Consider the following 15,353-nt stretch of genomic DNA (forward strand, 5'->3'; position numbering starts at 1 on the left):
TGGGTCCCTGAGGGTTTCGCTGGTGGCGCAGTGGTTAAGAATCCGCTTGCCAATGCAGGCGACACGTGTTCGAGCCCTGGTCCAGGAAGATCCCACATGCCGCAGAGCAACTAAGCCTGTGCGCCACAACTACTGAGCCTGCACTCTAGAGCCTGTGAGCCACAACTACTGAAGCCCATGTGCCTAGAGCCCATGCTCCGCAACAAGAGAAGCCACCGCAATGAGAAGCCCACGCACCACAACAAAGAGTAGTTCCCGCTCGCCGCAACTAGAGAAAGCCCGCATGCAGCAACAAAGACCCAACACAGCCAAAAATAAATAAACAAAAAATAAATTTATTTAAAAAACAAAGAAATGATAAAAAGGTATTTAAACAAAAAAAAGAAGCCTGGGTCCTTGAATCACCACAATTGTCACATGGGCCATGTTCCAACTGCTGTACGACTCTGTGAGCAAGAAATAAACCTCTGTGTATAGGAAGCTTATTTGTTAGAGCAGCTAGTGCTACCCAAATACACCACCCTTGCACTCCAGGGATAAAACTAATGATATATGATTTTTTAATATGATGTTAGATTTAGAATAACATTTTATTGCAGATTTTAACTGAAACTGACTTGTCATTTCCCTTCTCTGGTAACTTATTCATTCTGTTTTTCAGTAACTTTTTCATATAAATTTGGTATTAAGCACAGACAGCAACGAGAGCCGCTGTCCCATTTTTATTTTTTACTTTTTTTTTTCTTCTTTTGGCTACATTGGGTCTTCATTGCTGCACGTGGGCTTTCTGTAGTTGCAGCGAGTGGGGGCTAGTCTTAGTTGCGGTGCGCGGGCTCCTCATTGAAGTGGCTTCTCTAGTTGTGGAGCAAGGGCTCTAGGTGTGTGGGCTTCAGTAGTCGTGGCACGTGGGCTCAGTAGCTGTGGCTCACAGGCTCTAGAGCGCAGGCTCAATAGTTGTGGCGCACGGGCTTAGTTGCTCCATGGCATGTGGGATCTTCCCAGACCAGGGATCGAACCCGTGTCCCCTGCATTGGAAGGCGGATTCTTAACCACTGCGCCACCAGGGAAGTCCCTGTCCCATTTTTATAAGCCTCTGGAATAAGTTGTACAAGGCAGGGTCTCTCTATTCATATAAAACCATGTGGGCCTTAAGATTTGGGGAGGAGGATGAAGTTTTCACCACTATTTCAATTTCTTCAGCAGTGACTGTTCTAGTCAAGTTTTCCATTTGGTAACAGGCCAACTTGGAATCTCATATTTTTTCCATAAACCTATTCATTTCATATGGCATTTCACAGTTATTTGTGTACAGTTGCTCATCCAATTCACTTATGAAATCTAAGTTGCTTTCATATCTGTGGTTATTTTACATGCACCTTCTCTCCTTATTCCTTGATGAATCTCACCATAGACTTGTCCATCTTTCTAATCTTTTCAAAGAACTAATATTTGGTTTTCTGAATCATTGTTATTTTTTCTATCCCTCTTTTATTGATTTCTACCCTATCTTATTATTTCGATCCTTCTGGTTTCATTGGGTCAGAGAATATGATCTGAATGAGGTCAATTCTGAGAAATCTGAGACTGACGCTCTGGTCTATAATTTGATCCATTTTTGTGAACATACGTGTGCTCAAAAATAATACGTGTTTAGTGTTTTCTGGGTGCAAGCTTATTAATCATGCTATATGGATCCTTTATATTCTTATTTTTGTCTGTCTGATCTGTTTCCAAGAAGAATATATTAAAATCCCTATCTACAATGGTGGCTTTATCTATGTATTACTATAATTCTGCCAGTTTTTTCTTTGTATAGTTGAGGCTGTGTCATTGGTTATATTTGTTCATGACTATTATATCTTCTTGGAATATTGTGGTATTGTGGCATTTTCAGAATAAACAATCACTTTCATCTCTTTTCATGTTGTTCACCTTAAATTCTACTTCATCTGATACTGAAATTGTTAGCATAGCATTATTTGGTTATTTTCCTGGAATGCCATTTTTATCCCTTTATTTTCAGCCTGGCTCTATGCTTTTGTTTATGTGACTCTCTTAAAACCACATATTGCTGGATCTTTTCTGTAACCTAATCTAAGGGTCCCTATGTCTTAATCAATGAGATAAACTCATTTAAACTGTAATCACTGACACCGTAGGATGGATTTCTTCATCCTATTTTGTGTTTTCCATCTACCCTTTTTTTCTTTCTAGTTTCCTATCTCTTGATGAATTGATTCAATCATCTTTATTTTTCCTACTGTTAGTTTGAAATCTACAAAACATGTTCTTTAATTATTTTCTTGGTTGTCCCTAACTTTTGAAGACCCATATTTATACTTATTTTTCCTCTTAATATCTAAAGATTACCCATGACCACATCCTCCTCAGAATACTGCTTTCCCTACCTCTGTTCTTTCATACATACATTTCATTCCCTATGTTGGCACTGCCTGGAAATTTAGTTCCAGATTGGTTATGGGACCCCTGTCCCTGTTTTTTCTGGCATATACAGAACCCTGAGCAGCGGAAGAGCTGGATCATGCTTTATTTATCACACTGATTAGAACGAGAATTCTTCTCTTGGTTTATCATTATTTTTTGGTAGGGCAATTAAGAATAGTGCTCCTGGTTGGGTAGGGGGGGATAAATTGGGAGATTGGGATTGACATATACACACGACTATAGATAAAATATTGGGATGGCCAAAAAGTTCCTTCGGCTTTTAAGTAAACATAAAAGACATTTTTCATTTTCACCAACAACTTTATTGAACAATGTATTCACCGTTTTGTTCCACTACCTTCTGCCATTTTTCAGGCAACTTCATAATTCCGTCTTCCCAAAACTTTTTACCTTTTTTGAGCAGAGAACTGGTCCAGGTGCCTTTTACAGTCTTCCAGGGAATTGAAATTTTTTCCATTAAGACAAGTTTGTAAAGACCATAACAAATGGAAATCCGAAGGTGCAATGTCTAGTGAATACGGCGGATGAATCAGAACTTGCTGGCCAAGCTGTAACAGTTTTTGCCTGGTCATCAGGGAAACATGCGGGGTATCCCTATGGAAGATTATGCGCCTTCTGTTGACTAATTCCAGAATGCTTTTCATCGGGCGCTGCTTTCAGTTGGTCTAACTGGAAGCAGTACTTGTTGGAATTAATCGTTTTGTTGTCCTGAAGGAGCTCATAATAGAGGACTCCCTTCCAATCCCACCATATACACAACATCACCTTCTTTGGATGAAGACCAGCCTTTGGTGTGGTTGGTGGTGGTTCATTTCGCTTGCCCCACAATCTCTTCCGTTCCACATTATTGAACAGTATCCACTTTTCCCTGCCCGTCACAATTTGTTTTAGAAACAGAATGTTTTAATTACGTTTAAGTAGAGAATCGCATGCAGAAACATGGTCAAGCAGGTTTTTTGCGCTTAACTTATGTGGAACCCAAACATCAAAGCGATTCATATAATCAAGCTGGTGCAAATCATTTTCAAGGCTTGATATGGACATTTTGAGTATGTAGGCTATCTCCCACGTGGTATAACATTGATTGTTCTCAATGAATGTCTTGATTTGATCGCTATCAACTTCAACTGGCCTACCCAACCGTGGAGCACTGTCCAGTGAGAAATCTCCCGCACGAAACTTTGAAAATCACTTTTGACACATTCGATCAGTCACAGCACCTTCTCCATATACTGCACAAATCTTTTTGTGTGTTTCAGTTGCATTTTTGCCTTTCTTGAAATAATAAAGCATAATATGCCAAAAATGTTGCTTTTCCTCCATCTTCAATATTAAAATGGCTACACAAAAATTCACCAACTTTGATATTATTTTTTTAAAATGCACGCTCATATGACAGCTGTCACAATACAATCTAACAAAATTGTTTCGAATGAGTTAAAGACAACTAAGCACTACCAGAGCCATCTTATGGATAAAAAAACAAACCTTCTGGCTAACCTAATAGATAACTGATAAGGACCTACTGTGTAGCACAGGGAACCCTTCTCAATACTCTGTAATGACCTGTATGGGAAAAGAATCTAAAAAAGAGTGAATATATGTATATGTATAACTGATTCACTTTGGTGTACAGCAGAAGCACAATATTTTAAATCAACTATACTTCAATAAAAAATTTTTAAAAAGAATAGTGTTCCTACAAATATTCTTATTTTAATAGCTTTATTGAGGTACAATTTACATACCATAAAATTCACCCATTTTAAGTATATGATTCAATGATTGGTCTACAGAGTTGTGCTACCATTACTACACTAGTTTTAAACACTTCCACCACCCTAAAGAAATCCCTCACGCCTCTCTGCAGTCAAACTCTGTTCCCACCTCCAGCCTCAGACAACCACTAATCTATTTTCTGTCTCCACTGATTTGCTGTTTTCTGAACAGTTCATATAAATGTAATCACCTGACACATGGTCTTTCTGTCTGGCTGCTTTTGCTGAACATAACGTCTCTGAGGTTCATCCATGCTGTTACACGTGTCAGTACTTCATTTCATTGTATTGCTGAGGAGTACTATTATAAGGATGTACCACATTTTGTTTATCCCAGTTTCTGGACATTTTTAAATTTATTTTTTATTGAAGTATAGCTGATTTACAATGTTGTGTTAATTATTGCTGTACAGCAAAGTGACTCAGTTTTATATATATATATATATATATATATATATACATTCTTTTTCATATTCTTTTCCATTATGGTTTATCACAGGATACTGAATATATCTCCCCGTGCTACACAGTAGGATGTTGTTGTTTATCCATTTTATATATACCAGTTCACATCTGCTAATCCCAAACTCCCACTCCTACCCTCTCCCATCTCCCTCCCCCTTGGCAACTGCCAGTCTATTCTCTATGGCTCTGATTTTGCTTCTGGACATTTTAATTGTTTCCATTTGGGGGGCGGAGCTATTCTGAATAATATTCCTGTGAACATTTTCATATAAGTTTCATTTCTCTTGGGTAGCTACCTAGGAGCGGAATTGCTCGGTCACATCCTAAATCATGTAACTTTCCTAAGAAACTGCCAGACTGTTTTTCCAAAGTGTCTGTGCCATTTTACATACCCACCAGCCAAGCATGAGGGTTTCAGTTTCTCCACATCCTTGCCAACACTTGCTATTATGTATTTTTTATTACACTCATTCTGGTTGGTACACACTATTTTTATCATCAGGAAAATAAGCACTTGGATGAGTATATGAAAACTGTCTCTCTATACTATGATGTTAATGAAGTTAAGGGGGAAAAAAAGAGCAAAATATATTAAAAGGAAGTACACCAAAATTGTGAACATAACTGCCTCTGGATGACAAGATTATGGGTGTTTCTTCTTTCTACCTTCCTGTATCTTTCTTTTAAATAAGGAACAGGTATTTACTTTTATAATGTAAAAATTAACTTTAGTAAAATAATACATAACTTGAGGTGTCTTATAGCTATTATAACCTTATTTTTTCCTACTTAACATTTCCCAACAATGACAGTTAGATGTTGAAGTTTCCCTTCAGCCTCCGACTGACTTGCAGAAAAGCTGTTGATTCTGTTAAGCTCCAGAGAACTACAGAGCTTCCATGGCCCTCTCTCAAGTTAGCTAAGAGGCCTGAATGTCCAGCTGTTGCCACAATCGATCCCACAATGCTTTTTCTGTGCCAGCATCAGAACACTGGGACCTCAGCTACTCAGAAACATCTCTTTCCTCTACAAGCATCCTGTGATCGTCCAGGCTCTCCCCATCCCTCATTTGGTTCTTACACCAAACTCTACCAGATGCATGGTATTAAACAGTTCTATGTTTAGTTAGTGACTGCGAAAGCCGCCTCATTATACATAAAGGTAAATGTTGCTTGGTTAGCACATAAGCCAGAAATCTTGCTGAAGCATTCATCCATCAAGCAGTAACTGAGCATCAACTATGCATAAGACACCTTACTGCACCCCCTTGAGTTTACAATCTAATAACAAACCATGTACCTTTCAAAGTACAGGTCACTAAAGGTCCAAAAGGACAAACACACAGAAGGGTCTACAGGATTTTGGAAAAGGAATATATTTTTTCTAACTGAGAAATGAAAGACATTTCTAGGAAGAAGTCACCTGTGAGTCTGGGGTATCAGTTGAATATGGAACTCAGAGGTCCAGGAACTCCATGATGACACAAGACAAGCATTTAGGAGGTGAGACCATGGAAAGGGCTCCATCCCACTTCTCTGCACCCAGTTTCTCTCTCAAATGCTCTTCTATCCTCTTCATTCACAGTCACCACCAAATTTCTTACCTCCCTCTTACCCATACAAAGGCCAGTTACCCTGCTTTAAACTGATGACTTCAGCAACAATTTAAATGCAGCCAGGCAAGGACTTTCTAATTCAACTTGTCCAAAATGAGAAAACTCCAGAAAGTACCACCAGAGTTGTGTTTATCCTTCATCACAATATGGCACTTACAAGCTCTCCATCCTTTTAAGAATATAACATTCGACAAAAGAATCATTTAACTGCACATCACATGCCATCATTTTATGCGAAAAATCCTACTTTGTTGAATAATTTCAGAAATGACTTTAATATCAAGAGCCAAAACAAAACCTTCCACTAGAGGGGAATGTGTTTTTTGGCCCGATGAATAATTTGCACGCACTAATGGGGAGTCATCCAAGCCACCAAGTGTGAATTACTAATTTTCAAAAGACTAAAAAAATAATAAAGTACATTCAACCTTAAAACTATTCTGAACATCATCTTCCTTTGAGGATTCAGAATGCCTTTAAACTGGATTCAGAAACACTTTAAACTGTGAATAAGGACTATGACTCAGGCTGTCACATCCATACAAAGTAATTCAACAAAACCCAGCAGGCTTGGAGCTTACTTATCCTATTCGAAGCCAAAAAGAATGGCTCTTCTAAAAGTAAATGTAAGGTAAATGCCGCCAGAATTGGGTATAGCAGATGTGCCTATTAGGGAATGTCACTGGTTTTATTTTAATTGATTCCAGGTTTACTGCAGGTGTCAAAATTCACCCTATATAGGTATATCATTTTATGAATTTTGACAAACTTATACAATCGTGTAAGCACCACAACAACCAAGATATAGAATATGTTCATCATCCCCCCAAAATTCCTTCATGCCACTTTACAGTGAACCCCTTCTCCCTTCCCCTAATCCCTGGCAATCATGAATCTAGTTTCTGTTCTTATAGTTTTACCTCTTTCCAGAATGTCATATAAGTGGAATCATATAGTATATAGCTTTAGAGTCCGGCTTCTTTCACTTAGTATAATCTTTTAAGAGTTATCTATGCTGTGCAAATTATTATACATAGGATGGATAAACAACAGGCCCTACTGTACAGCACAGGGAACTATATTCAATATCCTGTGATAAACCGTAACGGAAAAGAAATGTGAAAAAGAACACATGCATGTATAACCGAGTCACTGCTGTACAGCAGAAATTAACACAACATTGTAAATCAACTATACGTTTACAAAAATTTTTTTTTAAAGAGTTGTCTGTGCTGTTTCGGGCTGGGATGTCCCAATGGATACTAGTGGCCTCATACCGGGTTCTTTGTCACTGTTCACAAGGTATGAAATTCCTTTGCAGGGGGCTTTCTGAGCAACCAGATACCTTTTTCTTCATATGTTAAAGGTGGAACAAATATTCATTTTTTGAGATCTGGGCAATGTTTTCAAAGAGCAAAGTTTTTACTCAAGGACACAAACTTGGCCTATGGAACTCTGTGACCCCAGCCCACCAGGGGCACAAAACCTACTGGTTAATTCACCTGAACTGCAAAATAATCAGTGGTCAACTTGGATAATACTATTTTCTCTCAAAAATAAAACAATCCTGCTGGGTGAATTTCTCAAGAAATGACAGATTATTTTACTTTGTTTTGATTTGAGAGAGAGAGAGAGAGAGAGAGAGAGAGAGAGAGAGAGAGAGAGAGAGAGAGAGAGAGAGAGAGTGTGTGTGTGTCTGAAAACATTTCCAAAAGTAGAACGTCCAAAAGTGCTCTGAGCAAAGGCAGTACTTGTGGAATGCGTGATTATCGGGAGCCTCAGGTAACACTTGAAGGGCAACAAGTATCCTGATAAACGAGCAGAAATGGAGAGTCTGGCAGAGCCTGCTCAGACGGTTCCCCAGGTTACCAGAGGGAGGGGCTCCCCTCACCTTCCCCACCCCCCAGCACATCCCATTCCAGAGTCCCCGGTTCCACCATCACATACTTGCTCCTGCACCTGTACATTCTACAAATATTTACGAAGTGCTCCCTGGTGATGACACCGTGCTCATCGCAGGAGGAATTCTGCTCCTACACAGCCAGCCCAAGAGTACAGACTCTCAGTGGAGATGGTGCTGAGTTCAAATTCCTCCTTTTTTGGCCCTTTACCTCCAGCCTTCTGCCCTCTAGAGATACCCCCAGAAAGGTCACCCAGATTGAGTTTGATGACCGAGGTGTTCAAATCAGGCACTCACTCTCCAACCCACTCAGGCATACGCTGCTATGCCCATCCCCTGGTTCCAGGCATCCAGCTTGGTACCAGTGGGTTTGGGGGACCTTCCAAACATGTCTCCTCACAGAATTTTCACTGAATAATAATTTGATTCTCCCATTACCTAGGGAGAGAACATCTTACTCGGAAGCAGTCTAGCTTCTAGAACGACCCTATCTCTTATTCATACGCAAGTAGCCATTTAGGAGAAGGGGAGCAACAGCTTGAGAAGGTGACAAATTCTCTCAATTTTGTTTTTCTCGTCTTTAAGATCAAGTTAATAATCAATCCCTCCCTGCTGCAGAATTAAATAATGGATAATAACAATAATATCAAACGCTATTATTCGAAAGCCTATTTAAGGGACAAATACCATGGAACATGCATTACTTTCATTATTTATTTTAATCCATGTGCCCAATCCTAAGAGATAAGAATATTTTTATCCCCAACTAATAAGTGAAGAAAGTAAGGCTCCGAGGTGCTGAGTAACTTGCTCACAACTGCCAGCTAGTAAATGGTACAGAGAGGATGTGAACGTTCTCTTTACCATTACATTCAACCTCATTCCATTTCTGGCAATCAGTCCCAAGGAAATAATAATGGTTTAAAAGTTTCATCCGGGGCTTCCCTGGTGGCGCAGTGGTTGAGAGTCCGCCGGCCGATGCAGGGGACACAGGTTCGTGCCCCGGTCCGGGAAGATCCCACATGCCGCGGAGGGGCTGGGCCCGTGAGCCATGGCGGCTGAGCCTGCGCGTCCGGAGCCTGTGCTCCACAGCAGGAGAGGCCACAACAGTGAGAGGCCCGCGCAAAAAAAAAAAAAAAAGTTTCATCCATAAAGATGCTCCTCGTGGTTTGAGGAGAAAATCAAAAAAAGAGTTAACATCCAACAACCAGTCATGGCTAACATTTTTAAATCATTTAAATCATTACAATAAATGGTTTATGAAGGCCAGGTGAAGAAATGTGTTCACCTCCCCCTCTCTCCCCAAAGCCCACTGATATTGCAGTAAATAAGTACAAATAGGACAATGTCATAAAAGCACTGTGAACTTTGGGTGAACTTATGAAAGCCAGAAGGCAGATGCAACAGTGCTGGTAGCAGAACCAGGGCACACAGAGAGGGGAGAAGGAGCTAGAAAAAGGAAGAAGAAGATGCCTCCCATTATGGAAGCCCCCAGGTGAACTGATACGGATACCAGGAAGGGTAGGAATGAGTGACAACTGTCTGCAGGAAGGTTACACGTGTTGGTCTTGAGCCATCTACTCGCCCATCACCATTCACCTCCTTACCCAAGAGCAATGAATGAGTTTTCCCAGGCTGAAAGAGGACATACAAATTCTAAGGATACTTAGCAATCTCCAAAGAGGTGTGTAAGCTTCCAGAGTGGGGATTATCATCCCAGAATATGTTCTCCTTCAGCTAAGCATGCGGGGAGTGGAGTGCCACAACCTGGCTGCTTTTGTTCCATAAATGTCTGCTAATCAACTCAGCTGCCCGTGTACTTGGTGGTGGACAAACCCAAACCACTCCAGCTACGTGTATCAATCACCCTAGCCCTGCATTCCTAGAATGAATGGACAACCAGAATCATCATACACTTGGGGAGAAAAACATGACCAGAGAAAGGAGTGAGCTGAGCCAATGGAACTGACTCCAAGGAAAACAGAGATAACTCAGAAACAGACAAGAACTTTCAAAGAATCCTTAATAATATTTTGTAAGACACTGAAAGAGATATGAATACATAACACAAAAAAATAACAGGTGGCTACTTTTTTTAAAAAGCAATCAGGGGCTTCCCTGGTGGTGCCGTGGTTGAGAGTCCTCCTGCCGATGCAGGGGACGCGGGTTCGTGCCCCGGTCCAGGAAGATCCCACATGCCGCGGAGCAGCTCGGCCCGTGAGCCACGGCCGCTGAGCCTGCGCGTCCGGAGCCTGTGCTCCGCAACGGGAGAGGTCACAACAGTGAGAGGCCCTCATACCGCAAAAAAAAAAAGCAATCAAAGAACCAAAGGAAATGAGTTTATGGAAGGAAATTAAGAACATGCTAAAAGGAACCCCTCAAAAATTAATAGGAAAATTAGAAGAAAAACTTAAGGAAATCTCTGAGAATAGAGAGCAAAGAGAGAACTATTTGGAAAATGAAAAACAAAGTAAGAGATATGGAAGGCCATTCCATAAAGTAAATATCCATCTACTAGGAAGTTCCTTAGAGAGATAGTAAAGAAAATGGCGGGAAGGAAATAATGACGAAAATGCTAAAGATAAATCTCACAGAACTGAAGAAAGAAATCAAATTGAAAGGGCCCATCAAGTGCCAAGTAGGATAAATGGAAAATATCATAAAGAAAACATCCTAAAATCTTCCAGGGCCTATACGTTAGGGGAGACGGGGTGTGGACAAAACAAAACAGATTATCCATAAAGGAAGGAGGATTTTATGTGTTGTACTAATTAGCGATACTGAATGTTAGAGGACAGCTGAACACATTTTAAATGTCACAGAGCAAATTATTCTAAGTTTCTAGAGTCATACACACACACACATCCCCCACAGTGTAAAGTTTAAAATATTTTTTTTTCAATCCTCAATAACCAAAAGTTTTCCATACACTTATCCATTTACAAAAAGTTCATTAGGAATATAGTGAAGCAAAATGAAAAGAAATACAGGGGAAAAAAGATTGGGAATTCCAGAAAGAGCAGAATTCCAGGGGAAAAAGAAACAAAAACTCCAGAAGATGGCAGAACCGCAGGCCCCCAAGGAAAGTGGCGCATTTTAGAGCACATCACAAAGAGTGCGACGGAACACTTGGAAGGTATGAGGGATGCAGTGAAGAAGGCATCTGCTTCGTCCACCAAGAAAAATGAAAGACAGAAAACAAAAAAGCTGTTGCAGGACAGTCAGATTTCAACACAGTCAAAATATAACATGCCATGACTAGCAACTGATGGAGTGGTAAAGAAAGCAAGTTCATCTGACCTTGGTGCTTGCAACTTTTGAGGGACACAGTTCTAACTGCAGAGGCATCCATGCCTCTCTTGCCCAGGTTTTCCCAAAACACAAAGTGTAAGATGGGAGCATGTGAGGAGGTAGTTTATTTTGGGAAGTGATCCCAGGTGACAGGAGTGGAGGGCTGGGAAGGGTTGAACAAGTATGGAGAGAAAGTCAATTCAAGCGTATACGACAGAGCTGATCACCACTGAAACAACCCAGATTCCATCCCACTGAGGACCCTCTGAGAATTATCTGCTTAGGGAAAGAAGATGGGAATATGTACCCACTGACTTCCATTGCCACTGATCAAGGGCTGTCCCCGGGGGCCTGGCATTTCCAGATGTGTATATACATCAGAATGGCTGAGGACACTTCCCAGATGCAGCAGCAGAAAAGTCCCAGGACAGAGAATGAGAAATACACAGTGCACTATGTAAAACTGTATTTTCCATGTGCATGTAATATTTTGTAATAATGACTGTGTAAATGAGAGACATAAATAGTATGTAGACATCAGCACTGCTCACCATATATTTTTGGCTCTCAGCCTTCAGAGCTTAAGATGGAAACACACTCTTTGGCTCCTTTATGGTTGAGTGGGACCATGTGATTAGTGCTGGTCAGTGAATTTAACTGAAAGGATATCCCACTTCCATTCAGGACACGTAAATGCTGATGCAAGACACTCCACAGCTTTCTTTCCATCTGCTGTAAGGAACACCAACACTGTAGATAATAGTAGCTCCATTTCTATGAGTTGCCTAGTAAAGAGGACCCAGCCCAGAGCCTCCCATCCACCATAATAGACATAAAAGTGAAAGAGAAATAATAAGCTTTTGTTGTTTAAAACCATTGAGATCTGGGGATTACTTGTTACTGCAGCCTAATCTAGCCCTTCCTGACTGATACAATGAGTAAAGCCTTTATAATGTTGTGAGAGTAAACCAGCTTACAAAATTTTACCCCCCACACACACATACACACACACAATGGTTACACTGTACATAAAAAATAAACCTATATATAAGAAAAGAGGGGATGACAGCACACCAAGCGCTAACAGTGTTTGCACTCAGTTGACAGAATTCCAAGAAAAGTTCTTCCAGTTTCTCTTTCTAAATTTTACATAATGAGCATGTATTATTTATGGAAAACAAACATTAAAAGAAAAGCTCAAGTGAGCAAAAGTGCAGAATCTAGGAAGAGAGATTGGCGGGCAGGACAATTTTGCTTTGTGCTTATTATGAAGACTAAACTCCTGTACCTTTTCCACTTGATAAAATATGCAAATGTTTTGATATCAGGGCAGGGGAGGGAGGGTCCTAAATGCTGGGAAGTTTATGGCAGCTTTACGATTCGAGTATTCTGAAAGTCTTCCAAACATCCAGGAAAGTTTTCAGGTACCCTGAGCTGTTTCTATCCACTACTTCCAAATCTCCCAGTAACGTGTACAGCTTTGGCTGTGATAGGGATTACGTTTTCCCAAAAGAGAATCTTAGAAAATCCAGCTTCCAGAATTCAACAACATGAAGACTTGTGCAGGCACCTATGCATGCTCACATTGCCCCCCCGGCGCACACACACACACACACACACACACACACACACACACACACAACCAACACAGCACACATGACAGGTCAGTATTTTTAAAATCAATTCTGGAACAGTCACCCAATTTCTTTCAAGAACCTCTAGTCTATTTTCCTAACAGCAGCCAGAAGGATCCTTAGGAAGTTCTCACGGTTCAGGTAACTTCCCTGCTTCAACACTCCGATGACTTCCCACTGCATTTAAGGAATGAAATCGCAACACCTAACCATGGCCTGCGAGGTCCCTGTCCAGCTCTCCCACTGACCCATTACACACCAGCCATTATGACCTTCCTCTTTGGCCCTTGAACACACCAAGCTATTCTTCCACCTCAGGGCCCCCGTGCTTGCTGTTCCCCCTTCCTGGAATGCTGTTCAGGCTCTTAGCAATCCTTCCTCCTTCTCATCCTTCAGGATTCAGCCTAAATGCCACTTCTGCAGAGAAGCCCTCCCCAAACACCACCATCCAAAAGGAGTCCCATCCCCAGGATTCTCCCATCATGTGTTCCTTTCCTTCAGAGAATTCACTGCAACCCTAGTTCTTTTGCTTATCTTTTTAGGTGTTTATTGCCTAAGGTCTTTGTCTAGTTCGTGGCTGCATCTCCAGCATTTAGAACAGGGTCTGCACACAATAAATGCTTAATACATGTTTGTTGAATGACTATTACAGGCAGGTCATCTACCAGCTGTGAACAGGCCAACAGAAGGGTACAGCAAGCACCGAGGAAGAGGAGAGCAGGTCATCAGGGCCGACTTCCAAAAGGAGAAGATGCTGGAGGCACGCTCTGAGGGACAGTCAGGACTTGAGGGTGGACAGTGTAACAAGCAAGGGAAATGGGGTGTGCAGAAGCCCCACAGCCTAGAAGCTCGCAGAGTGAGGAGCAGGGCCAGCTCGTGGGGGGCGCAGGGTGCCGAGAGGTCCAGAACTGCTCTCATCCTCTCTGCACCTTGGAAATGACGTCCCACCCTCAACTCGGGAGCTGGGGGAGAGAACGTTCCCGCCAACTGCTTCTGCTTGGGGAGGGATAAAGCCGGTTTCAAACAGGAGCCCGGCCAACACACCTGAGGCTCCGGCTCACGTCCCACTGGCCTGTTATCAAGCAGATTTACACCCCATGATACCTTGTACTATCACCCTGTCACCTGTCACTCTGATCTCTCCCACCAGCTCTGAGAGGTAAATCGCTGTTATTATTTTTCAGCTCTACAGCTGAGAACTGCGGAGCGTGGAGGCTAAGTGACTGTCAAAGTTAGTGGCCAGACAGACAGGACTAGAATTCAGCACCTGCAGTCACACGCACAGCCCTGGGCCCACAGCCTTCTCGTTTCTGGGCTCTGAGGACAGGAGGCTCTGGATGTGTAGGTGTGGCTCCCCCATCCTCACCCCTGAAAACCCTCCAGGTTCCCGGCTGTCACTCTCCTTTCCCTCCCCCTTCCCCCAGCTCTCTCTCTTCCTCTTTTCCTAAACCTTTTTGCCTCTTTAGATTCAAAACTTCCTCCCACCTGACTTCAGGCAGGAGAACAGATCACTGGCCTCCTCTTCTGGATATCAGCAGCAAGGTCTGTAAACTCCTTCCTTAGGTGAGCCAAACCGCGGAACAGCATGCGAGGAAGGGCTGGAATTCCCAGAGTGACAGCACGAGTGACAGCCAGGGAGCTGGCCCACCAGGAAGAGCCTCATGGTAACTGAAGCCTTATCCTCTCACGGGGGGCCCTGGTCCCCATCCCTCCTCCTGGGAGCTCCAGACAGAGGGCTTCCTCCACTCCTGGCCTGCTGCCAGCCGGGAAAGGCTCCCCCATCCACAGCTCTGCCTGCCCAGAATGTTAACAGGGGTCCTTCCAGATGCACAGAGAAGGCCAGACAATCCCTCACAGCCCCCGGGGGCTGGAATCCAGGGCATCGACGGGGCAGGCCGGCTCATATCATGGCTCGGCCCGCGTGCGGGCACCAGGTGAGGCCCCTGCCCCCGCGGGACAGGGATGAGGGCAGGAGGCTGCCGGTTGAGGACGCTGGAGGCACCAGGCTCTCCTTCCTGACGGCATAAATCAGCGGGTGTCGGTGCACAGCACGAAGGCCCGAGGTAAGTTTGGAGGAGATTAAATTACAAAGCCAAAGCTTCCAAGCCAGGAGGCCTTGACAACCATAAACCCGCCTGTGGAGGATCTCAGAGAACATGAGGCAAACCAGCCTTCTCCAAGTGACTGATGGACACTGGCCTCCG

This window comes from Delphinapterus leucas, chromosome 15, assembly GCF_059928025.1.
Source record: "Delphinapterus leucas isolate spDelLeu-1000000601 "Yukka" chromosome 15, BTC_Dleu_Yukka2, whole genome shotgun sequence".
In the NCBI taxonomy this organism is placed as follows: Eukaryota; Metazoa; Chordata; class Mammalia; order Artiodactyla; family Monodontidae; genus Delphinapterus; species Delphinapterus leucas.